Source organism: Leucoraja erinacea, chromosome 14 (genome assembly GCF_028641065.1).
Source record: "Leucoraja erinacea ecotype New England chromosome 14, Leri_hhj_1, whole genome shotgun sequence".
In the NCBI taxonomy this organism is placed as follows: Eukaryota; Metazoa; Chordata; class Chondrichthyes; order Rajiformes; family Rajidae; genus Leucoraja; species Leucoraja erinaceus.
The window spans coordinates 10,813,756-10,839,028 of NC_073390.1; the positions used below are offsets into that span (position 1 = coordinate 10,813,756).

Sequence of the window (25,273 nt, forward strand, 5' to 3'; positions counted from 1 at the left end):
TGAGTACCCTATAACAAAAGTCAGCTGTTGCCTTGTTCTGGGTTGATTCATAACTGTACTATCATTAAAGTTGCCCTGTTTAGAGTCTCATGGTGAGAATTTTATGTTGGATTTGAAAAGGAAAATTAGGAATGAGAATAAAAGTTTTTCAATTGCCACAAATAAGACCAGACTAAAATGAGGACAAAAAAGTCCAAGGTCGGGTTACTTTGACTCTGACATGGGGGGGGAGAGGGGAGTGCAGGGGAGAGATATGTTTTTTTTTGCCTTCCTTCACAGCGAGGAGAAGATGCGCTGTGAAGGATGTTTGTGTAAATTGTGTTGTGTCTTGTGTCTTTTTCGTTTTGTATGTATGACTGCAGAAACAACATTTCGTTTGGACCTCAATGGGGTCCAAAGGACAAATAAATTGTATTGTATTGCAAGGCATGTGTGTAATAGGGCTCCAATACATGTTTGTAACGGCAGGAATTGCAATAAAAAATTGGTGATGAGAAGAGAATTAAGTAGGGGTGGCAGGGTGGAACAGCGGTAGAGTTGCTGCCTTACAGCCCTTGCAGCACCAGAGATCCAGGTTCAAACCCGACTGCGGGTGCTGTCTGCATGGAATTTGTACGTTCTCCCCGTGACCGCTTGGGTTTTCTCTGAGATCTTTGGTTTCCTCCCACATTCCAAAGACATACAGGTTTGTAGGTTAATTGGCCTGGGTTTGTATACATGGTATAAGTGTAAATTGTCCTTAGTGTGTGTAGGTTTGTGTTAATATACGGGGGTTGCTGGTCAGCGCAGACTCAGAGGGCTGAAGGGCCTATTTCCGCGCTGTATCTCTAAAACTAAAACTAAATAAAGTAGCATTGTTAGACGTGGTTCTGGGAAATGAGCAACTATCAGCAGGGAAATGTAAGAAATAGTGATCATAAACTGAGTGAAGACGGGTCTTGACCCGAAACGTCACCTATTTCATTTTCTCCAGAGGTGCTACCTGACCTGCCGAGTTACTCTAGCTGTTTGTGTCTATCTTCGGTTTAAACCAGCATCTATAGTTCCTTCCTACACATGAACAGATAAGGTTCAGAATAAATATGGAAAATAATCCAGGCTTCTTCAAGATAAAAATATTTAATTAGAGAAGGAGCAATTTTGATGGGAAGAGAGCAGATTCAACCTGGGTAAATTAGAACTAGAGTTTGGAAAGCTAAATTGTAATTGAGTAACTTGAGCAGATGCTTCAGCTATTGTTTGTATATATGCCCTAGAGGTGAAAGAGTGAGGAAATTCTATCTAGAACTCTATGGATGGTTCAAAAGATAGAGGGGAATATAGAGTACAACAGGAGTAAATGACAAATGCTATGTTATTGATATGTGAAATCCAGATTGATTAAAGAAAGTTCAGAGGGGAAATAAAATAAGAACAGTGAAATGCAGAGAGGTAGAAATAAATAAATAAATATAGATAGAGAGAGGGGGGGTAGAGAGGTGGCACCAGGGCCGGATTTACATACAAGCTTCACAAGTTTAAGCTTAGGGCCTTGAGATCTAGGGGGGCTTCGGCATGGGCTGGATTTACCTATAGGCTTCATAGGGTGAAGCCTAGGGCCTCAAAATCTAGGGGGCCTCCGGCCAAGTAAAAACAAATCCCAGAGTAAAACAAAAACCAGAGAAAAAAAAAATTGGAGCGCTATCAGCGTTTCCATTTTGACGGAAATTACCCGAAATTCTGGTTCCGGCCCGCTGGAAGTTTTGGGGGAAAAAATTGGGACCATCCGCGCCTGCTCAGTTAGGGGAAGCCGGCGACGCAAAATGACGCTGTCTCTCCACGTGTGCGCAGTGGGCCCGGGCCGGTTCAGATCTCCATTTGCACTCCACATAATCACCTTGATGCCTCGTGTCTACTCCAGGTAAGTAGTGGAATAATGCGTTGCGGGAGAGCCCGTTTCTCCGGGCCGAGGGGGGGGGGGGGGGGGGGGGCTGCGGGGTGTCTCACGGCGTGGGAGGCAGAGAGAGGGGGGGGGGGAAAGGGGGGGTTGAGACAGAGGGGGGGAAGAGAGGGGGGAGAGAGAGGGGGGAGGGGGGGAGAGGAAGGGGGAAGTGAGAGGTGGACGGAGAGGGAGGGGGAAAGAGGAGGGGGGGGGGAAAGAGGGAAACGAGGATTATCTCTTGCAAAATTAAGGTAGGTTTTAAAACAATTATATTTTCTCCCAAGTGAATAATATCAAACAATTGGAACAGATTTATTTTCCTTGATAACAATACTGAAAAAAATATGTATTCCATAGTTTGCGACTTTCATTTTGCATCATATTTTTTAATGTGCACACACTAACACAGTTGAACAGTAACAGGCAATCAAATCAACACACAAAACATTTTCTAAAAAAAGGTTTTATTTACTGCAAAAACTTACAGTATTTTATTTGCAGTGTTTGCATGCTCCTTTATAACATTTTAACACAGTATAACTTGATTATTAAAACAAGGACAGCTTCAATTCTTGATTAAAAAAATGTATACAACAATGACCCCAATCATCCCATTCCACCCACTCATTACTCTTGACTCAACCAAAATTATTTCTGAAATATTGGTCATAAATTTGGTGGAACAGTGCTACAAAATAAGGCTCAGAATGCACCAGAGAGCATCTAAAACCCCAGAGCTTCCAGGGCTCATTAGCGGGTCCTGGACCCCAGCCACGGGGGGTCTTTGAGCTTTGCGCTTGTGATATGCGCTGCTTGCACTTATTTCACATACAATTTTTGTAATCCTGCTATGCCACCCCCTTTTTGAAAAACTTCATACAGGCCTGTTGTATAATATTTTTGACACTGTCATAGGCCTTTCTTACATATGCTGTCACAACGCACTGTAGTCTCTAAACACTTCAGTAATTTTCCTTGCCCTCCATTTTCAGAATAATAGTGTTTTAAGCCGATAACTCGACACTAGAACTGGCAATAAATAAAAAGCAGGGCTTTCCAGCCCTTATCTCATTGGCCATGCTCGGCTGCACATCATTGTCAATCTGGTGGACTTTCCCTTCTTCCTCTCGTCATGGGGGTGGGGGATTGGGAGGGGCCTCACAAGTGGAACAGCCTAGGGCCTTTCTTCATCTAAATCTGGCCCTGGGTGGCACTATCACTTGATCTGGAAGATTGGGGCTACAAATCATAAAAGGCAAACCAAAACATCATTATGCAAACATGAATAGGTTGCAGGAGGCTGGGTGTAGTTAATCAGATTGAATGATGCTAGAATAACAACCTTGCTCTCAATATCAACAAGACCAAGGAGCTGTTTGTTGGCTTTAGAAGAGGGAGGCCAAAAATCCACAAACCTGTCTGCAATGACAGAGGTGAAGAGAGTTAACAACTTCACGTTACTGGGTGTGCATATCACTGAAGATCTGTCTTGGACCTAGCACATTAATGCAATCATAAAGAAATTCCATCAACTCTTCTACATCCTCAGAAGACTGAGGAGATTTGATATGTCGACGAACATTCTCTTGAATTTGGTCTGGTTCAGCAACTCTAATGCCCAGGAACGAAAAAGATTCCAATAGGTAGAGGACACTGCCCAGTCTATTGTCGGTACTGACCTCTCCACCATCAAAAGGATCTATAGGAGACACTGTTTCAAACTCTCATTTCACTCCTGCCATCGGCAAGAAGGTATAAGAGCCTGAAAACTGTAATGTCCAGATTCGGGACTGCTTCTTCCCAACAACCATCAGGCTATTGAACACTAAATAAATTACCTAACAAATGGCAACTAAATTACAAACCGTCTTGGTAGCACTAGGGACTTTGGGCTTTTAGATTGCCCTCATATTGTTCTTTTCTTAATCTATTGAACTTTTTTGTTTGTTTGTTTATTGTGCTGTGGTTACAGACCTGCAATGCTACTGCAAGTACGATTTTCATTGTTCCATTTTTGGTACATCTGACAATCAAACATTTTTTACTCTTGAGAAGCAAATTGAAATGTACATTTACAAAAGGCAGAGGGTTTAATTGAAATACTAAATGAATACGTTTAGACACTTTTTGGTAAAGAAGAAGAAACTATTGGCATCCGAGAAAAGGAAGATACAAATAGACGGTGGATCGAGGTGCTTTTTCGTTTTATTTTGTGACCCACATCCCACATCTACCTGTATTTATAACATATTGTGTAAAAATATTATAGAAATCATATCTGAAACTTGTCAAGAAATAAATCCGCACATATTATAAAAATATGGAAAAAAACCTCTAATTTTCCGAGTATTAATTGTCCAATCAAAGCATGTTTTGCATCGTCGGACTATTTTATTTCAGGATAGCTAGGCAGGGAGCACACTGGAATCATGGTGGCGTGACATTCGGAGGATGGTTAGTGCAAGAGGTTTTAACTGTCAAAACAATAATACAAATAACCTCACATGATTATCATACACAATAATAAACCATGACAGTATGATTGATGATTACAGGGAACTTTCAGCAAGTTGGCATCTAGTATTTGCAAGAGAGTGAACTCCAGATTTCTGTGCATGCAAACGTTTGAAAGAGTTCCACTTTGAGGAAGACTCTGGATAAGAATACTTTGAATACCCAACTGTACTAAAGTAACAATGTTCTACAAAAAGGAGATCGGTCCAAGACATGATTATTATTGTGAGATTGTAGTGTTTTCTTTCATACATCGCGTGCACTGATATAAACAAGGAAAAATGCAATGTTTCTGTTTGTAAACTAGCCATTTATGAAATACCCACCTATGAAATCTAAACCAAAAGATTGGGAAAATAAATGATTATATACAGTCTACTTTTACTGTTTAGTGTGTCCAAGTTTGAATTGATATAAACCCGGGAGCGAGGAATACAACACATCTCATCGATTACCGTAGGGATGAGAAAGGTCCACCTGTTCATTTCAGTTACAGCACGCGCAGTGGTTGGATTGATTTTAATTAACAGGTTCCCAGCAATGCAGTGAGGAATGATCTTGCTGTACAGAGAGGGGATATGCCTCACCGTGACCCCAAAATGTACCACGGGTCGTGCTTTGTTCTACGAGGTGGGTTGGGAGACAGCCCGAGGTCAGGCGGTGATTGAGGCTGCTAAGACTTAATGAACAGTGTACTTACTCATCCAGATCAAGTCCAGCGATCCTGGACACTGGTTCGTGCAAAGTACCTAAAACAAAGTAACTTTCCTCTGGTAGATGCACAACGCTGGAGTAACTCAGCGGGACAGGCAGCATCTCTGGAGAAAAAGAATAGGTGACGTTTGGGGTCGTCCCTTCTTCAGACTGAGAGACACAGATATCTTTAGTTTCTTTCTCCCCTCACTCTCAAAGCTGCAGATATCACACTACTTGGAGCATTAAAGAACTGTGAGGAGCTGAATAACAGAGTTTAAGAATGGTGGAATGGGTAACAGATGAAACATAACATGAGAAATAGGAAGCGCTCTCTTGGAAGAAAGAATAAGAGGAGGCTATATAAACATGAAAATACAAATCAAGATTAAAGAGATCTGAAGGTAAATGTGTTCAGTTCTTTGAAAGTGGCTGGGCAGATGGATAAATTGATTACAATGGACAGAGGATCCTAGGCTGCTTAACAATAAATAATAGAGGACAAGGGCAAGGGAGTCATGATGAAACTTTATAAAATATTGTTATGATCACAACTGGAAGTCACATTTTTGACTTTTGCAAAAGACATTGGCCAAAATGAATCCAAAATGATTATGGGTTTAACTTTTGAGGAGAGAAAGGAGAAACAGGGATTCTCTTTAAAATTGTGGAAATTGCAAAGCAATCTTAAAAATCATGAAAAATGTGCACTAAACAGAGAGCAAAACTGTTCCCAGTGGTGGAAGGGTCAAGAGCTGGATGACATAAAATGATGTTAGTTGGTAAAGAAGCTGGCACAGTGCATACACAGGGTGGCACAGTGGCGTAGCAGTAGAATTGCTGCCTTACAGCGTCAGAGACCCAGGTTGAAGCCTGACTACAGGTGCTGTTGGTACAGAGGTTGTACATTCTCCCTATAACCACATGGGTTTTCTCTGGGTGCTCCAGTTTCCTGCCACACCCCAAAGATGTACAGGTTTGTAGCTTAATTGGCTTCAGTAAAAATTGTAAATTGTCCCTCGTGTGTAGGATAGTGTTAGTGAATGGGGTGATTGCTGGTTGGCACGGACACGGTGGGCCAAAGTGCTTGTTTCTGTGCTGTATCTCTAAAATAAATAAATAAATACAATAAAAAGTTAGTGACCTGATTTTGTTTTGCATAGCTTGCAGATTGGATTTGGAAGACACTGCCAAAAACTGTACTGGAAACATGTTTAATTACAGCATGCAAATGGAAGATGGATAAGTTTCTGAAAGGAAATAATTTGCAGGGCCTGGGGAGACAATGCGGATGTGGGACTTGCTGGATTTCATAGACCTCTTTCGTAGATCTAGAAGAGACTTGATGAGGCAAGTGGTCTCCTTGCAAGCTGTAAGTATTCCAAGATTGCGTGATTCTATGAAGCCTGCCACTATCCTCAGGGTCAGCAACAATTGTTTCAATAAAAAAGGCAGCAACTGATAATGTAGAGGCTTGTGGCCTTTTGCTAGTGGAGTTAATATCATATCTCGAAAATCGCACTTCAGGAATGAATTGACCAAATACTATCTCAAAAGCTGGAAATTATGGAGTGCAGTGGTAGAGTTGATGCCTTACAGCACCACGGACCCGGGTTTGATCCTGACTCCTTCTTTTCGTGTCCATCTTGTTACAAATGTTGACCTCGCTGTCATCGTCCGTTCTGAAAAGGACGCAAGCTTCCGGCGACAATCAGTAGAAGCCATCACTTGTCGCAATAGATGATGGTGGTAACAGATTTAGCTCAGGATACTTCCAGTTTCCAGCCCCGCGACGTGGACTCTTCTGCTCTGGGACCTGATCCTGACTATGGGTGCTGTCTGTAGGAGTTTGTACGTTCTCCATGTGACCGTGTGCGTTTCCTCCGGATGCTCTAGTTTCCTCCCACATTCCAAAGATTCGATAGGACGTGTAACTTTGAATATTCAGCTCCCAACTCAAACCCCGACTCAGCCACGTCTCCATAATGCCCCACAGCGTTGTACCTACCAATTTCTAACTGTGCTGTAAGCTCATCCACTTTGTTCCGTATGCTACGTGCATTAAAATATAACACCTTTAATTTGATATTCAAATTCAATTTTAAATGAATCTATGAACATTTATGATAAAAATGAAATTAGAAATCCAAACAAATGCATCATGCATTAATCTCCAGAGATTTTAGGTGAGTTATTATGATGTGGTGCAGAAGACAAGAAGAACTTTTCAGATTAGAATGGTGATATTATGCATTCTGCTTCGTTCTACTTAGTTTATTAAAACGTCTCATGTGCAATTAACATTGTTCAAAAATCACTGGTGCAGTAATGGGCAAGTGTTAAACAACATAAATAAGGCTGGTTTGTTATAGTGACTTATCAAATGAAAGGAAGTACTTATTATGTAATAGAAAGTTATTTGTTTTTTGTACAGAAGAAAGAGACTTTCTACTGATTGAGAGAATTTCATCTTTGAGTGGTGTTATGGTCTTTAAACAATACTCCGACATTGAATGTTGTCAGGTGTTCTTAACTCTTGAAGGAATATGGGAACAATTGTTTCTTGTTGTTTCATGGATTAATAGCGTGAGTTTCCTGTTTAAAAAGTGGTTGTGAACAGTGTCAAGGGCAAATGAGAAATCTTATGGGGTTTCCCCCAGCAGAAGGGTATGAGAGTTATATTTATTCTAACATGGCAAACTTTTTTCATTGTTATTAATTTCTCAATAGAATAATTTTCTTGAACATTGACTGGATCAGAAACATTGTAACAAACCAGTTTTTTGCAATAGGTATTATTAAATGATGCTTTTAAACTTGCTGTAACAGTCACTGAAAAAGGTAATTTAGGCACCTAACCTTAACATCTACAAGTTCAGTTTATTTTAGGCACATGCATCGTAGTAGATCCATGTCGGGTTTTTGTTTTTGCACTGGTGTAATTTCTATATTGGGTGGCCATAAACACAAATTGCACTCAAAATGTGGCCGATGATCTTATAAAATTCTGATCTTGACTGTGTATGTGTATAATCATACAGCTCGAAAAACGACGCACTGACGATAACATTTTGACATATTCCTGTAGAGGTTGGTTAGAGTGTGTGTGTGTGAGGGGTTGGTTAGTGTGTGTGACACCGCAGGCCGCCCACTCCCCCCACCACCGCGTGTGGAGGGGACGGGACCCAACCGGTCCCACTTGGTCTAGTATATTTATATAATTTCTCAAAATTATCCCAAGCTGCTTCAGAGACCTCCAACTCAATGTTGGAATTAAAAAATATATTTTATAAATCTAAGTCAAAATTGTAAAAATAATGAGTGTATTCTTTGAAGGTGAAGTAAAAAATTTCAAAACTTTTAATAACATCAACTTAGACAGATGTTGGGGTTCAGCAAATGATAACAATGCCATTTATGACTAAAATAATACTTGCTCTTAAGTATCAAATGTTGACTAGTTCCAAAGAACATGAATGCTCCTACCTGCTTAAGTAAAAGCATACCCTCGACTTCCACATGGCAAACCAGACGGCCAAGTCCTAAACAAAGTGAATGATACGTGACAATTTATCCATGGCCAGAGTGAGGACAACCGTAAATTGGAGGAGCAGCACCTCATATTTTGCTTGGGCAGTTTGCACCCCAGCGGTATGAACACTGACTTCTCTAATTTCAGGTATTCTTACTTTCTCTTCCCCTTCTCAACTTTTCCTCAGCCCTCTGGCTCCACCTATTTCTTTCTTCCTCCCCCACCACCCTCACATCAGTCTGAAGAAGGGTTTCGACCCGAAACGTTGCCTATTTCCTTCGCTCCATAGATGCTGCCTCACCCGCTGAGTTTCTCCAGCATTTTTGTCTACCTTCGATTTTCCAGCATCTGCCGTCCCTTCTTAAACAACGATGTGTGATAATTGCTGTGTCATTAGGATTCCCCATCAAACAACCCTCACCAATGTCCCTGGGGATTGTTAGGCTATGGGGAGTAAAATAAAGCAATGGTAAGATTCTTTCTAAAATTATTTTATATGTGTTTAATTACTTAGTTGTTTATAATTGATTTTGAATTTACATTTATGCAAAATATTTTAAATTGAGTTGGGGTGGAGCATGGTGACTGCGGATGGTTGTTGCTGATGGGAACCCATGTCTAATATCTGACCTAATATGTGTAGCAGCAAAAGAATGAAAAACTATGATGTTGCCTTCCTGCAGGTTATTCCTCAAGGTGAGAAATTATACCCTTGGTTCGTCCAGTGTCATGTGCAGAGAAAGGAACTACTGTGATAAATGTGACCTTCTGAAAGAAATCAGAAAATCAATAAAGTGAACACGCACACTCCATTCCCACACAAGTGCCTATGGTATCCTGATAGTCAAGTTGGGGATCACGTCATTATTCAGTCTTAAGACAAGAGCATATGCCAAAGGAAAAGATATATAAAGGGGAAACAGCAATTTACTATGTAGAGACAAAATCAATGCTTCTTTCCTTGATGAAAGAAATAGACCGTTATTACCTAGGGTGAAACTGTCTGGGAATAAATTAGAGCAATAATCCCAAGGGCATTAGTGGAAGCCAATGCTCTCATTGTTTTGTCTCAATGCTATATGCAGGTGCTGAGGATGTCCGACAATAAAAAAAAAACAAAATACAGCTTCTCTCTTTGATCTCTTTCTTTTTTGCCTAAAATCTGGAAACACATTTAACATTGGATTTAATGTTAATCTCAACATTAAGGGTGTTCTGGCAGTTCTCTCATACATGGCTTTGTGTTTATGTCACATGTAACTTAGACTGAAACTCTTGATGCGAGTTACTAATAACGTGTAGTGGGCTATCTAGGTCTGGGTGAACTGTTATGACAGATCTGCAAACATGTGGTGGCAGAACATCAAAAATAGATTTGAATTCCGAGTTATATTATATGTATCATTTTATCTATTGCAAGGAATAACAAATAGTATAGTCTTACAGTCATACAGCTTTGAAACAGGCCCTTCATAGAAACATAGAAATTAGGTGCAGGAGTAGGTCATTCGGCCCTTCGAGCCTGCACCACCATTCAATATGATCATGGCTGATCATCCAACTCAGTATCCCGTACCTGCCTTCTCTCCATACCCCTTAGCCACAAGGGCCACATCTAACTCCCTCTTAAATATAGCCAATGAACTGGCCTCAGCTACCCTCTGTGGCAGAGAGTTCCAGAGATTCACCACTCTTTGTGTAAAAAAGGTTTTTCTCATCTCGGTTTTAAAGGATTTCCCCCTTATCCTTAAGCTGTGACCCCTTGTCCTGGACTTCCCCAACATCGGGAACAATCTTCCTGCATCTAGCCTGTCCAACCCCTTAAGAATTTTGTAACTATCTATAAGATTCCCTCTCAATCTCCTAAATTCTAGAGAGTATAAACCAAGTCTATCCAGTCTTTCTTCATAAGACAGTCCTGACATCCCAGGAATCAGTCTGGTGAACCTTCTCTGCACTCCCTCTATGGCAATAATGTCCTTCCTCAGATTTGGAGACCAAAACTGCACGCAATACTCCAGGTGTGGTCTCACCAAGACCCTGTACAACTGCAGTAAAACCTCCCTGCTCCTATACTTAAATCCTTTTGCTATGAAACCTAACATATCATTCGCTTTCTTCACTGCCTGCTGCACCTGCATGCCTACTTTCAATGACTGGTGTACCATGACACCCAGGTCTCGCTGCATCTCCCCTTTTCCTAATCGGCCACCGTTTAGATAATAGTCTGCTTTCCTGTTTTTGCCACCAAAATGGATAACCTCACATTTATCCACATTATACTGCATCTGCCAAACATTTGCCCACTCACCCAGTCTATCCAAGTCACCTTGCAGTCTCCTAGCATCCTCCTCACAGCTAACACTGTCCCCCAGCTTAGTGTCATCCACAAACTTGGAGATATTGCCTTCAATTCCCTCAGCCAGATCATTTAATATATATTGCAGTCACTGCCCGCTATTGTGAAAAGGACCCGTTTACTCCTACTCTTTGCTTCCCGTTTGCCAGCCAGTTCTCTATCCACATCAATACTGAACCCCCAATGCCATGTGCTTTAAGTTTGTATGCTAATCTCTTATGTGGGACCTTGTCGAAAGCCTTCTGGAAGTCCAGATACACCACATCCACTGGTTCTCCCCTATCCATGCTACTAGTTACGTCCTCGAAAAATTCTATAAGATTCGTCAGACATGATTTACCTTCGTAAATCCATGCTGACTTTGTCCAATGATTTCACCACTTCCCAAATGTGCTGCTATCCCATCTTTAATAACTGACTAGCAGTTTCCCCACTACCGATGTTAGACTAACTGGTCTGTAATTCCCCGTGTTCTCTCTCCCTCCCTTCTTAAAAAGTGGGGTTATGTTTGCTACCCGCCAATCCTCAGGAACTACTCCAGAATCTAAAGAGTTTTGAAAGATTATTACTAATGCATCCACTATTTCTGGAGCTACTTCCTGAAGTACTCTGGGATGCAGCCTATCTGGCCCTGGGGATTTATCAGCCTTTAATCCATTCAAATTACCCAACACCACTTCCCGACTAACGTGGATTTCACGCAATTCCTCCAACTCCTTTGACCCGCAGTCCCCTGCTATTTCCAGCAGATTTTTTTTTTGTCTTCCTTAGTGAGTAAAGGCATATCTTTAAAAACTTTTGCAGTCAGTTTTTATGTTCCCTGCCAGTTTTCTTTCACAATCTATTTTTCCTTTCCTAATTAAGCCCTTTGTCCTCATCTGCTGGTCTCTGAATTTCTCCCAGTCCTCTGGTATGCTGCTTTTTCTGGCTAATTTGTACGCATCATCCTTCGCTTTGATACTATCTCCGATTTCCCTTGCACTACCTTCCCTGATTTATCCTTTTGCCAAACTGGGATGAACAATTTTTGTAGTTCATCCATGCAGTCTTTAAATGTCTTCCATTGCATATCCACCGTCAACCCTTTTAGAATTAATTGCCAGTCAATCTTGGTCAATTCGCATCTCATACCCTCAAATTTACCTTTCTTTAAGTTCAGAACCATTGTTTCTGAATTAACAATGTCACTCTCCATCCTAATGAAGAACTCAACCATATTATGGTCACTCTTGCCCAAGGGGGCACGTACAACAAGACTGCTAACTAACCCTTCCTCGTTACTCAATACCCAGTCTAAAATAGCCTGCTCTCTCGTTGGTTCCTCTACATGTTGATTTAGATAACTATCCCGCATACATTCTAAGAAATCCTCTTCCTCAGCACCCCTGCCAATTTGATTCACCCAATCTATATGTAGATTGAAGTCACCCATTATAACTGTTTTGCCTATGTCGCACGCATTTCTAATTTCCTGTTTGATACCATCTCCAACTTCACTACTAATGTTGGGTGGTATTTATTATACATTATTTTGCTTCAAAATTGTGTAGTCAGTTCAACCCACCAAGTCTATAACAACCACTGAGCAAGCATCTGCACTAGTCCCATTTTTATTCCCCAAGGTCCTACCACTCACTTATACAAAAAGGGCAATTTAGAGTTGTCCATTAACCTACCAATCTGCATGTTTTTGGAATGTGGAAGGAAACCAAAGCACCCAGTAGACACCCACGTGGTCACAAGTAGAACATGCAAACATCTCAAAAGGCCAGGTTTTTACTTGATTTGCTGTAGTACAAGGTAGCAGCTCTACTCTCTGCACTACTGTGCTGCCCACCAAATTTGTTCAAATATTTTATCGCACAGCGAAGCGGCAACATTTGTTAATCATTGCCGTGATTAGCATTCCATTATTAAAATAAAATAAGGATATATTAATGAATTACAAATTCATCTGAATTTATCCCAACAACAATTTGCATTTATGCAGCAATTACTTAAAAGAGAAACGAGGGACAGAGGTTGGATCTTTCTATTGCTGGATTCAGTGGCAGAGATGCTGTGTTTAAAACTGAGGTAGCAGAAGAAGTCATAACTGGAGGAATGGGAAAATCTCAGAGGGTTATGGGGTTGAGGATAATGTTGAGGAAAATCTTCCAAATATCTCAGTAGAACAATTTTCTTGAATATTGATTGGAACAGAAGCATATTGTAACTGACCAGTGTTTTGCAACAGGTATTATTAAATGATGCATTCAAACTTTCCGTCACTAAAAATGCCATTTTGAACCTTAACCTCAACATTTGCAAGTTTAGGTTGTTTTAGGCTCAGCATTGTAGTGAATATATGTGCATTTTTTTTTTTTGCATTGATATAATTTCTGATAATGTATGTAATATGGTATAATGAGATTTTTTTCTGTATCTTGAAACACCTTCAGTGAGGTTATTTTCCTGTTCATTCTGATTTTTGCACGTTATATTTTTCAAAAAAGCTCAGCTTTGTAAAATAGCTTTGTCTAGAATATACATTGCTGTAACGGGTATAGCTTGGACCCAATAGCAGCACAGGATCAGGCAGGTATAATTGGTCATGAACTTTATTACAATACTGTAACACAGAGTAGTAACACAGGAATGGGTACACCATACTCACACAGAGGCTCAGGATTGAGCGAGGGTTCCAAAGGGGGGCAGGCAGGAGATGTAGTCGGGGTAGCGGAAGGTCCGGTAACCAGGAGATCCAACACACGATGCAAACAAACCAGCGAGGGACAGACGAAAGGAGAGTCGAAGCCAGGCAGGAAGTCGAGGAGCCGTTGTAGGGTCCTCGACTTACACCAAACAGCCCAGGAGAGAGGCAGACAGAAACCAGGAGGTACGGGACAAAGGCCGTGGTCGGGGACAGAAGGCTGAGGTGATATCCGGGAAGATGACAGGACGGAATAGTCAGGGGCAGGCAGGTTTGAATCCGTGTAGTCAGTCGGGAAATCGCTGGAGAGTCTTGCATGAATGCTGAGAACAATCTGGCACTGTGTGAACGGTGAGGAGAGTCTATATACCGGGTTAATTGGTGATCAGAGGCAACTGAGTGCAACAGGTGAGGAGAGTTGGGCTGATAGGGGAGTGGCAGGCAGGCAGGTGAGGAGAAGGAGGGACCTGTGGAAAAGTACTGGGAGGTGAAGTGGATGAGAATGAGGAGAGGGCAGACTGACAATTGCGTATATTTTATCTTATTAAAACTCTTTCCAAAAATATACTTTCATACTCGGGGTTAATCCCAAGACTTACTGTAACAGATGGTCTGACACAGTTGCAGTGAAATTTCTGTCAAAGCCAGCTGGCTTGCAGAGCTGCAGTGATTTCAACAATCTAGTGGCTGAAAGGAAACCTGATGTTAAAACGTTCTTTAAAAGAGTCTGGAATTTTCATCAGGCAGAATTAAACTAAAGAAAAAAATGAAGAAAGGTCTTATAATAAATCTTTCATTTTTTAAAAAGCAGCACTTTGGTTTACATTATTTTGCTTCAGAATTGTGTTGTCAGTTCTTTGTGTTAAGATGTGGCCAGTCAACAATGAGGAGGTATTTGTATATCCTTGTAACTCCTGATCACGTTTCAAGGCTATTTGCTCTGTCTGATCTCTGATTGTTTTTATTCTAAAGCTGTTAACAGTGTTTTAACAAGTTCCAGCCTTCTACAAAACACAAAAAAACTTTTTTTTTCTTCCATTTGACGTCAAGGTTTGTATAAGATGCTTTAATCTTGAAGCTCTGTGTTTCTCACTACAGCAGTAGAGTAAATAGTTTTGATATTCATCGGAGAAGAATGAGGAACGGAAATTGGGAAAATCAAAAACATGAGATTTTTTGATTTTCCCAATTTCCGTCCATTCTACCATTCTACCTTCCCGGGGAGTTCAGCTCAGAGATCATCACAGCCATCTACATACCACCGCATGTGGACACCGATGTGGCACTATCGGCCCTGCACGATGTGTTACGTCGGCACCAAAACAAGAACCCTGATGCGGTAGCTGGAGATTTTAATAAGGCAAATCTCAAAAAGGTCATGCCTAACTTCTGCCAACACATCATGTGTGTCGCCAGGGGGGAAAGAACTGTGGACCACTGCTACACGCCGTTCAGTAAAGGCTACAAGGCCGTTTCCCTCCCTCGTGGAAAATCCGACCACGCTGCCAATTCCCTGCTGCTGGAGTATAAACAACGGATAGTTCGGGACTCTGCAGTGACGAGGGACGTAAAGCGGTGATCCGACCAATCAGAGGCCATGCTGCAGGATGCACTGAGTGATGTTGACTGGAATATGTTCCAATCAAATTTTAGAGACGTCAGTGAGTTTGTGGAAGCGGTCAAGGACTTCATCGCAACAATAACCAATAACATCGTCCCCACGGTAAGGGTTAACATCTTTCCTAATCAAAAACCCTGGGTGGACAGGTCCATTCACGTTGCCATGAATGCTTGCACCGCTGCTTACAACTCGGGCCTGGCATCTGGCAATATGGATGACTACAAGGCAGAGTCCTACAGACTGCGAAGGGCGATGAAGGACACAAACAGGAGGTACAGGGACAGGATGGATTCGTAGATGGAGCAGCAGGACACCAGATGTCTTTGGCAGGGGCCACGGACTATAACTAACTACCAGAGCAGTCTCCCCTCAACTGGGAATGCTGGCACCACCCTAGCTGATGACCTGAACTCTTTTTACACACGATTCGAGATGGGCAACATCATCCATAACTCGCCGGCTAACAACATCACCGCCAGAGCGCTGGCTAGCGAGGCTGGAGGGAGGTCCACCGCTGGGGATGTGCACACATTCTCGGTGACCGAGCACAATGTGAGGAGGGCTCTGACGCGTGTGAACACGAGGAAAGCTGTAGGCCCAGATGGTATATCTGGGCGAGTACTAAAGTCTTGTGCTAATCAGCTTGCTCCAGTGCTCACCACAATATTCAACCTCTCCCTGGCCAAGTCCATGGTCCCTGCCTGCTTCAAAAGATCCACCATTGTACCAGTGCCAAAGAATGCCTCTCCAGCTTGCTTGAATGACTACCGACCGGTGGCCCTCACCTCAGTAGTCATGAAATGCTTCGAGAGGCTGATCAATAACCACATCTGCGCCTTCCTCCCTGGCATACCGTCTGAACAGATCCACGGATGATGCAGTGTCCCAGGTTCTGCACACCACCCTCCCTCACCTTGACAGCCAGAATGGGGGCTATGTGAGGATGCTGTTCATTGATTTCAGTTCAGCTTTCAATACCATAGTCCCCCCAGACTTGCTGAGAAGTTGCTGGAACTGGGGCTGAACACTCCCCTGTGTGCCTGGGTCCTGGACTTTCTCACCTCCAGGCCCCAGGTGGTCAAGATGGGGAGACATACCTCCAACCCCCTCACCCTGAACACAGGATTCCCCCAGGATTGCGTCCTTAGTCCCCTACTGAACTCCCGGTAAAGTAGTGCCTTTACCACCACATGCAGCTGAGGAAATTCAGAGTCTCTCTGAGGATCCTTCAGTGCTTCTACTCTGGGGCTGTAGAAAGCACCTTATCCGGTAACATCTCAATCTGGTTTGGGTACTGCTCTGCCCAGGACAGGAAGGCTCTGCAGATAGTGCGTTCGGCCGAATGCACTATGGGAACTACACTCGCCCCTCTGCAGGACCTATACAGCAGGAGGTGCAGATCCAGAGCCAGCAACATAATGAAGGACCCCTATCACCCTAGCAACGGACTGTTCCAGTTTCTGCGGTTAGGCAAGCACCTCCGCTGTCACGCTGTGAAAACAGAGAGGATGAGACGGAGTTTCTTCCCACAGATCATCAGGACTATAAACTCTTATCTCACCGGGGACTAATTTACTGTTGTATTGTGTCTTTTTTTTTCTCTAAAATCCAAATACTGGCTCAGTTCTATTCTGTTAGAAATTTGACAGCTGATCTGGCGAGTTCCGATACAAAAAAAGTACGCAAGTTATTTGAGATTGTTGAGTTTGCTATCAACTCCTGGAGGCTCCCCAAGTGGAAGATGAGATGCTGTGCCTCAGTCTTTTGTTGGGCCTCTTTGGGAAGGGGGCAGGAGGCCACAGTCAGAGTGGAAGTGGAATGGAAAATTGAAGTAACTCATTTGGAAGCTCAGGGTTTGCCAGTGTTGGGAGGCTATGGAATTTTTAATTGGCAGCAGTTTCATTTGTAAATAAATCAATTCATTTTGTTAAATTCATTGTTTTTTTCAAGTGCTTCCAAAAATCGCAGTTGATCTACCACGTTTCATGGAAGGGCCACATCAGAGATAGCAGCATTGAATTGGATGCCACATGGCTACGAAACTTTATTGTGGCACAGGCTTAATACCAGTCACAACCCTGGAGCGGTGAGCCCAGATCAGTGTAATCTAGCCTACTATATAATGGGCATGTGCATTATTAAATAGGAGAAGAACACAATTAATTGAAGAGATGTATGCAACTCTCCCAAATGGTTAAGCAGGAAACAGAATTAGCTGATGTGGTCTTAAATCATACAGAAACAATGCTAAAATCAATTCCTCTCGTGAACTCATTCAGTGGGATTTGGCAATCAGGAGATTGCAATTAGACTGAATGCCTCTTGTGGAGTCACTATAACATTTTAAGCATGATAGTTGATCATATTGAAGCGTAGCCTGTTTTTAAGAGGGTGTAAAACGTTAACTTATTTACTCTTTTAAAACATTTTAAAGAGACTAATTTTCCTTTCTGGAGAGTCCAGTTAAGTCTGAGATAAGGAGGAATTTCTTTGAGGATTGAGATTCTTTGGAATTTTCTATGCCAGAGAGTTGTGGATGTTCAGCCAGGAGGAAACTGAAGACTGAAATAACATTTTGTGCACCATAAAAATCAAGAAATTAGTCAGCTACTGATTAAATTAACAGCTGCATTTTGCAATGGAATATAATTGGCAATAATCAGACTGGGGCTTTTGTTTCCCTTTACAATGTCTTAGGAACACAAATCTGAGTACAGTAAAACCTTGTTATAACTGACCATAGCAGGGTCCGGGGAGGGGGGGGGGGGGGGGGATTGGTGTCCATTATTACCGATTGTCTGCAATAACTAAATAAAAGATTACTGATCACTGAGTAATAGAGTATCATTGTATAAGTAATAGGTGTCTGAGCACGACGTGAGGAGGGCACTGACACGGGTGAACACGAGAAAAGCTGCAGGCCCCGATGGCATCTCGGGGCGAGTACTCAAGTCCTGTGCTACGCAGCTAGCTCCAGTGCTCACTACATTATTCAACCTCTCCCTGGACAAGTCCATGGTCCCTGCCTGCTTCAAAAAATCCATCATTGTACCGGTACCAAAAAATGCCTCCCCAGCCTGTCTGAATGACTACCGTCCGGTGGCCCTTACCTCGGTAGTCATGAAATGCTTTGAGAGGCTGGTGAAGAATCACATCTGCGCCTTCCTCCCTCGGAACATGGACCCGTTGCAGTTCCCATACCGTCCGAACAGGTCCACGGACGATGCGGTCTCCCAGGTCTTGCACACCGCTCTCTCCCATCTGGACAGCCAGAAGGGGGGCTACGTGAGGATGCTGTTCATAGACTACAGTTCAGCCTTCAACACGATAGTCCCCACCAGACTGGCTGGGAAGCTAATGGAATTGGGGCTCAACACCTCCCTGTGTGCCTGGGTCCTGGACTTTCTCACCGCCAGGCCCCAGGTAGTCAAGATGGGAGGGAATACATCGGAGTCCCTCACCCTGAGCACAGGATCGCCCCAGGGTTGCGTCCTCAGCCCCCTATTGTACTCCCTGTACACACATGACTGTGTGGCTAGGTTCAGCTCCAATTCAATAATTAAGTTTGCTGATGACACTGTGGTGGTGGGCCTGATCTCAGACAAATGATGAGAAGGCCTACCGGGGAGGAGGTGGCTGATCTAGCACTCTGGTACCAGGAAAACAGCCTCCTCTTGAACATCAAAAAAACGAAGGAGCTGATCATGGACTTTAGGAGGGCACATCATCCGAGGACGTACACTCCATTGAGGATAAATGGGGATCCTGTGGATAGGGTGATCTGTTTTAAATATCTGGGAGTCCGCATCTCTGAGGATATGACATGGGCATCACACGCCTCAGCACTCGTGAGTAAGGCAAGGCAGCGCCTTTACCACCTTAGGCAATTGAGGAAATTCAGAGTGTCTCCGAGGATCCTCCAGTGCTTCTACGCAGCGGCGGTGGAAAGCATCTTGTCCGGGAACATTACCATCTGGTTTGGGAATTGTTCTGCCAAGGACAAGAAGGCTCTGCAGAGAGTAGTGTGTTCGGCCGAACGCACTATGGGAACTTCACTCACCCCCCTGCAGGAACTATACAACAGGAGGTGCAACTCCAGAGCAAACAAAATCATGGGAGACCCCTTCCACCCCTGCAACGGACTGTTCCAGCTGCTACGGTCAGGCAAACGCCTCCGTTGCCATGCGGTGAGAACGGAGGGGTTGAGAAGGAGTTTCTTCCCAGAGGCAATTCGGACTGTAAACGCCTATCTCACCAGGGACTAACTCTACAGAACGTTTTTCCTTCCATTATTTTTCCTTCCATAATTTATTATGTAAAAGAATATGTGTGTTATGATTGTGTTTATAAATTGTTTGGTTGTTTTGTTGTTTGTCTTTTGCACAAAAGTCCGCGAGCATTGCCACTTTCATTTCACTGCACATCTCGTATGTGTATGTGACAAATAAACTTGACTTGACTTGACTTGACTTGACTTGATAGAAACAAAGAACTGCAGATGCTGGTTAATACACAAAAGGATACAGCTGGTCATCTTGTGATTCAGCAGGTCAGGCAGCATCTCTGGAGAACATGGAATGGTGATGTTTGAGTCGGGACCCTTCTTCGGACTCTCGGTCTGGAACTAGGGCTGGAAGAGAGGCGAGGATCAGTGGGTGGAGTCATTGGTCACGGCGTAAGTAAGGGTCGGCAGCGAAGGTGACAGTGGCAGGTGCTGCCTGGGAAAGGCCGAGAAAGCTGGGCAGCCAAGCCTGGAAGAGGGCAGGGAGACGGTGTGAGCCAGGGTTGACGTTGGCAGCATGGCTTGGCAGTGAAGGTCGGTAGTCTGACCTGGAAGCAGCTGGGGTGGTGGTGAGGGTCAGTGGCAGCTTCAGTGGTCCAGGCCTCAGAGAGACGGGGGAGATGGTGAACATTGACACTGCGTCTCCCAGGACCGCTGTAGGACTAAGCCTTGTGGCAATCGGGTGCTGCAGCGTGATCCAGTGATGGGTCTCGACCCAAAACGTAATTTATCCATTTTCTCCAGAGAGGCTGCCTGACCTGCTGAGTTATTCTAGCACTTTGAGTCCTTCATCATGGTACAAGTGTCGATGGGAACTATTGCTTGTCAATTTCAATGGCCTCTCACAATGTAACTGGCATCCTGTGTTCTTAAAGAGACAGTGAATGACTGTGGGAACACTCCGTCTGCTAGAACCACAATCTGTTATAAAGTGGTCCCTAATAACAAAGGTTTATTATTTTGTAAAATGCAGTGGTGCCTGACAATATATAAATTATCCCTCCACTACATCCAATCAAACAAAATCATAACTTGTGGTAGCACGGTGGCGCAGCGATAGAGTTGCTGCCTTACAGCACCAGAGACCTGGGTTCAATCCTGACTACGGGTGCTGACTGTATGGAGTTTGTACATTCTCCCTGTGAACGCGTGGGTTTTCTCCAAGTACTCCGGTTTCCTCCCACACTCCAAAGACGTACAGGTTTGTAGATTAATTGGCTTTGATAAAATTGTAAATTGTCCCTATTGTGTGTAGGTTAGTGTACAGTATGGTCGCTGGTCAACACGGATTTGAATGGCCAAAGGGCTGTTTCTGTGCCGTACCTCTAAAGTCTAGTCTAAATGCTCTGACCCTCACTTTGCCTGCAACAATCTAAACGTGAGGTTTCACCAGATAGTCACATCATTGAAATTTGAGAAGGGAATTAATGGTGTCATGTGGCTGAAAGAAAGCACCATTACCCCTCCTCCATGTGCTTGCAGCTGTAATTGGTGCCAGTAAATTTGTGATGTATCAAATGTAATTAGTACAAATGCTCATGCTGGCTTTTGAATGACAGTGTATCAGTCTATAGCACTCTTTATTTATTAGATATGACAATTGAGCATTGTCCACAGGCACATTGGAATATATATTTTCCTAAGGAATATGTCCTGTTAGTCAGGGCTGCCAACTCTCACGCTTTGAGCGTGAGACTCACGCCCTCAAGCAAACTCTCAAGCCCTCACGCTCATCAGAAATTTCTCACGCTCAGTGGTGAGAAATTTTGTGATCAACGAAAATTTCAAAACTCAGATAAACTGCCTGGTCCGCGGGTGTTGGAAAGCCGGGGCTGAGGGAGGGATGGGAGCAGAACCAGCGGCCGGAACAGATGTGGGGAGCCGGGACGGACGAGTGTTTGCCGGGGCCGGCGTGTCGCTCGCCACAGCTCTGGCCATGGAGCACGCCGGACAGTGTGAGTGTCCCGGGCGTCGGAGGCGTCGGAAGAGTTGCGCTGCTGCCGCTGCCACTGCCACTGCCGTGAGAGTCTCTGTGCCGAAGGGACAGACTCTCAAAGAGAGAGAGAGGAGAGAGAGAGAGGGGAAGGAGACAGGGAGACAGTGGGGAGAGAGAGAGGGGGGGGTGAGAGGAGAGAGAGGGGAGAGAGAGGGTAGGGGGAGGGAGGGGGAGAGAGGAGGAGAGGGGAGGAGAGAATGGGAGAGAGAAGGGGAGAGAGGGGAGAGAGAGAGAGAGAGAGAGGGAGAGGGAGAGCGAGAGAGAGAGAGAGAGAGAGAGAGAGAGAGAGAGAGAGAGAGAGAAAGAGAGAGAGAGAGAGAGAGTGAGTGAGAGAGAGAGAGAGAGGGGGAAGAGAGAGAGGAGAGAGAGAGAGAGAGGGGGAGAGAGAGAGAGAGAGAGAGAGAGAGAGAGAGGGGAGAAAGAGAGGGGGAGAGAGAGAGAGAGAGGGAGAGGAGAGAGAGAGAGGGAGAGAGGGGGAGAGAGAGAGGGGGAGAGAGAGAGGGAGAGGAGGAGGGAGAGAGGGGGGAGGGAGGGGAGAGATAGAGGGGGGGAGAGAGAGAGGGGGTGGTTGAGAGGAGAGAGAGAGAGAGGGGGGGGGGGAGAGAGAGAGAGTCTCTGTGTCGAATTTGCCCAGGTGACCGGCATGGATCAGGCTGCGGGTCGGTGCATCCTGGAGGACAACCAGCGGCTGCTGGAAGTAAGTACCAAGCACTAGGTAGAAACGGTGGAAGGTAGTGGACTTCAAATGGGGGTGGTTGGAGAAAGCATCCTGCTTGCCTGTTAGATTTTCACTTACTGTAACTGCAGGAAAAATGTTCCCGATGTTGGGAGCGTTCAGAACCATGGGTCACAGTTTAAGAATAAAGGGGGGGGGGGAGGGCAGTTAGGACTGAGATGAGGACAAACTTTCTTCACGTAGAGAGTTGTGAATTTGTGGAATTCTCTGCCACAGAAAGCAGTGCCGAGGATTTTTCCCGTCGATGAAAAATGACAGAGATATTAATGTTTTTACAAAATTCCCCATTCTCTCTGCTGCCCCCGCTGGCGGCAGGGGGGAGGGACTATAAAACCAGGAAGTGGTGTGCCTCACTCACTCTTCAAGATGGAGGAAGGCAGAGGGTCATGTTTCTCTGAGCTGTGAATAACACTGAACACATGTCTACTCAAATGTGAGTGCCTTTGTGGTTCTAAAATGCTTGCAAAAAGTGTCTATTGGTTCTAAAATGTTTGCAAAAAGTGTCCATTGGTTCTAAAGCTTTGGTTCTACAATGCTTGCAAAAAATGTCTATTGGTTCAAAAATGTCTGTGGTTCTAAAATGCTTGCAAAAAGTGTCTATTGGTTCTAAAATGTTTGCAAAAAGTGTCCATTGGTTCTAAAGCTTGCAAAAAAATGTCTATTGGTTCTAAAATGCTTGCAAAAAGTGTCTATTGGTTCTAAAATGTTTGCAAAAAGTGTCTATTTTGGTTCTACAATGCTTGCAGAATGTGTCTCTTTTGGTTCTACAATGCTTGCAGAATGTGTATTTTTTGGTTCTACAATGCTTGCAGAATGTGTCTTTTTTGGTTCTAAAATGCTTGCAAAAAATGTCTATTTTTGGTTCTACAATGCTTGCAGAATATGTCTCTTTTGGTTCTACAATGCTTGCAGAATGTGTCTTTTTTTTTGGTTCTAAAATGCTTGCAAAAAATGTCTATTGGTTCTAAAGCTTGCAACAAAATGTCTATTGGTTCTAAAGCTTGCAAAAAAAATGTCTATTGGTTCCAAAATGCTTGAAGATAGTATCTCTATTGCTTCTAAAGTGTGTGTGCGCGTCGTCTGTCTGTGCGTGTGTGTGTCTCCACTAAGAGTACATGGGGGGAGATTGAGGGGAGATGGACTGAATGCGTGTGGGGGAGGGGAATGGCATGGAGCAGAGTGGGGGGGAGAAGGGAAGAGGGGTGACTGAGTGAACTGCCATCACCAGCTGTAAGTGACTGAAGTGCCAGCCCACCACCCACGACTTAGTGAACTGCAAGTCCAAAAATCCATTCAGTCCACAATGTCCATACTAGCCCTCTGGAAACCAGTTCCTTCAGTGCACAACAGCCTGAGTGACTGAGCTGCCCGGCCAGAGTGACTGAGTTGCCCGGCCAGAGTGACTGAGCTGCCAGCCCAAGAATCCATTCAGCCCACAATGTCCATACTAGCCCTCTGGAAGCCAGTCCCTTTGACCCACAACACACATACTAGCGCTCCAGAAACCCCCATACTGGCCAGCAATATTGGAATTGGTGGAGAGGTGGAATATTACGTAGGGGGACCAGCCCTCCCAACAGGTCCCACTTAGTCTAGTATGGCAATAAAACTCGATCACTTGATTTTGAAGCATTCATGCATGGTGGAGGTATAATGTAGTTATAGAGTGATACAGTGTGAAAACAGGCCCTTTGACGCAACTTGCCCACACCCGCCAACATGTCCCAGCTACGCTACCTGCTTTTGGTCCATACCTCCAAACCTGTCCTATCCATGTATCAGTCTAACTTTTTCTTAAATGTTGGGATGGTCCCTGCCTCAACTACCTCCTCTGGCAGCTTGTTCCATACACCCATCTCCCTTTGTGTGGATAAAGTTACCCCTTAAAAAGTTACCTCTTAAAAATACTTCATACAAAAAACATTGAAATCACACTTCTACAGGGCAATAAAACATGATTTTAATACATCAAATTTCAAAAAGTTCCTACCCTCCTTCCACACCCTCTCCCCACTCGGTTGCTCCACTCCCTCACCGGGTACCCCCAAGGCCGGTGATCAGTGATCGCACAGCCTCCCCCCTTTCAAAAACGCTCCAATCCAATTTAAAGCATATATATTGCATTCAAGTGTAAGTTATAAGACTCGCTACAGTATGCACCATATTGCACAATTTCAAGCTGAAAAATGCAAATGTTTCGTACCAATGGGACGGGGAACCTCCTCCCACCCCCCCCCCTCCCCCCCCCCCCCCCCCCCCCCGGTCGTGATGCTCCCTCGAGCTTGGTCTCTCACAAATTTCTCACTCCCAACTCTCACCCAATGTTGGCAGCCCTGTGTTAGTAATATTCTGATTTGTACTCAATGTCACATTAATGATTTCCAATACAATGCATCTTTCGAGTTAACTGTTCAGTCAATATTACTGATGACACTCCCATGATATCATAGTCAATGTTAAATAAAGCAACTTCAAAGGCCATTAGATATTTCATTGCCTGTTCTCAGAAAAAGGATTTTTTTAAATTAATTATTACACAAATGTGTACGCATCTGAGTTTCATGCCTATTTTATTCTGATTCTTATCAACTAAGCATGGTCAGGATACTTTAGGGAGTCAGATCGAAACTCTCGAAGCTCTAGACAATTAGTGGATGATATACTGGATGCAGAAGCTTTAAAACGGAATTTTGTATATTCCAGCTCACTAATAGTTAAATAAGAGAGAATCCCAAATATTTGCTCTAAGTGTTTAGTTTCGTACATTGACCTCAAGCACGGCTCCATCTTACCAAGATTGAATTGCAATTTGAAACAAAAACATTTGCTGCAGAGTTCAAAAGAAGATTTTTAAAAAAGGGTCAGTTTTGATATGTGGATATTCTGCTAACATATGGTGAGTTCGAAATCACAACTGGGTTGTCAGA

The 25,273-nt window shown here is 43.7% G+C and overlaps 1 long non-coding RNA gene across 4 annotated transcripts in view; it reads left to right on the forward strand.

The window, feature by feature from the left end:
* The window catches only part of LOC129703266 (uncharacterized), a 98,600-nt gene that overhangs the window by 42,264 nt on the left and 31,063 nt on the right, over positions 1 to 25,273 (forward strand). The window contains exons 3-4 of one of the 4 annotated variants that reach the window (XR_008724533.1): positions 6,292 to 6,500; positions 9,344 to 10,695. The exons of 2 other annotated variants lie outside the window; for them this stretch is intronic. This is a non-coding gene — a long non-coding RNA (uncharacterized LOC129703266). Of the gene's footprint in view, positions 1 to 6,291; positions 6,501 to 9,343; positions 10,696 to 25,273 lie in introns of those variants that run through there. One more of the 4 variants, XR_008724531.1, reaches the window with a different exon arrangement.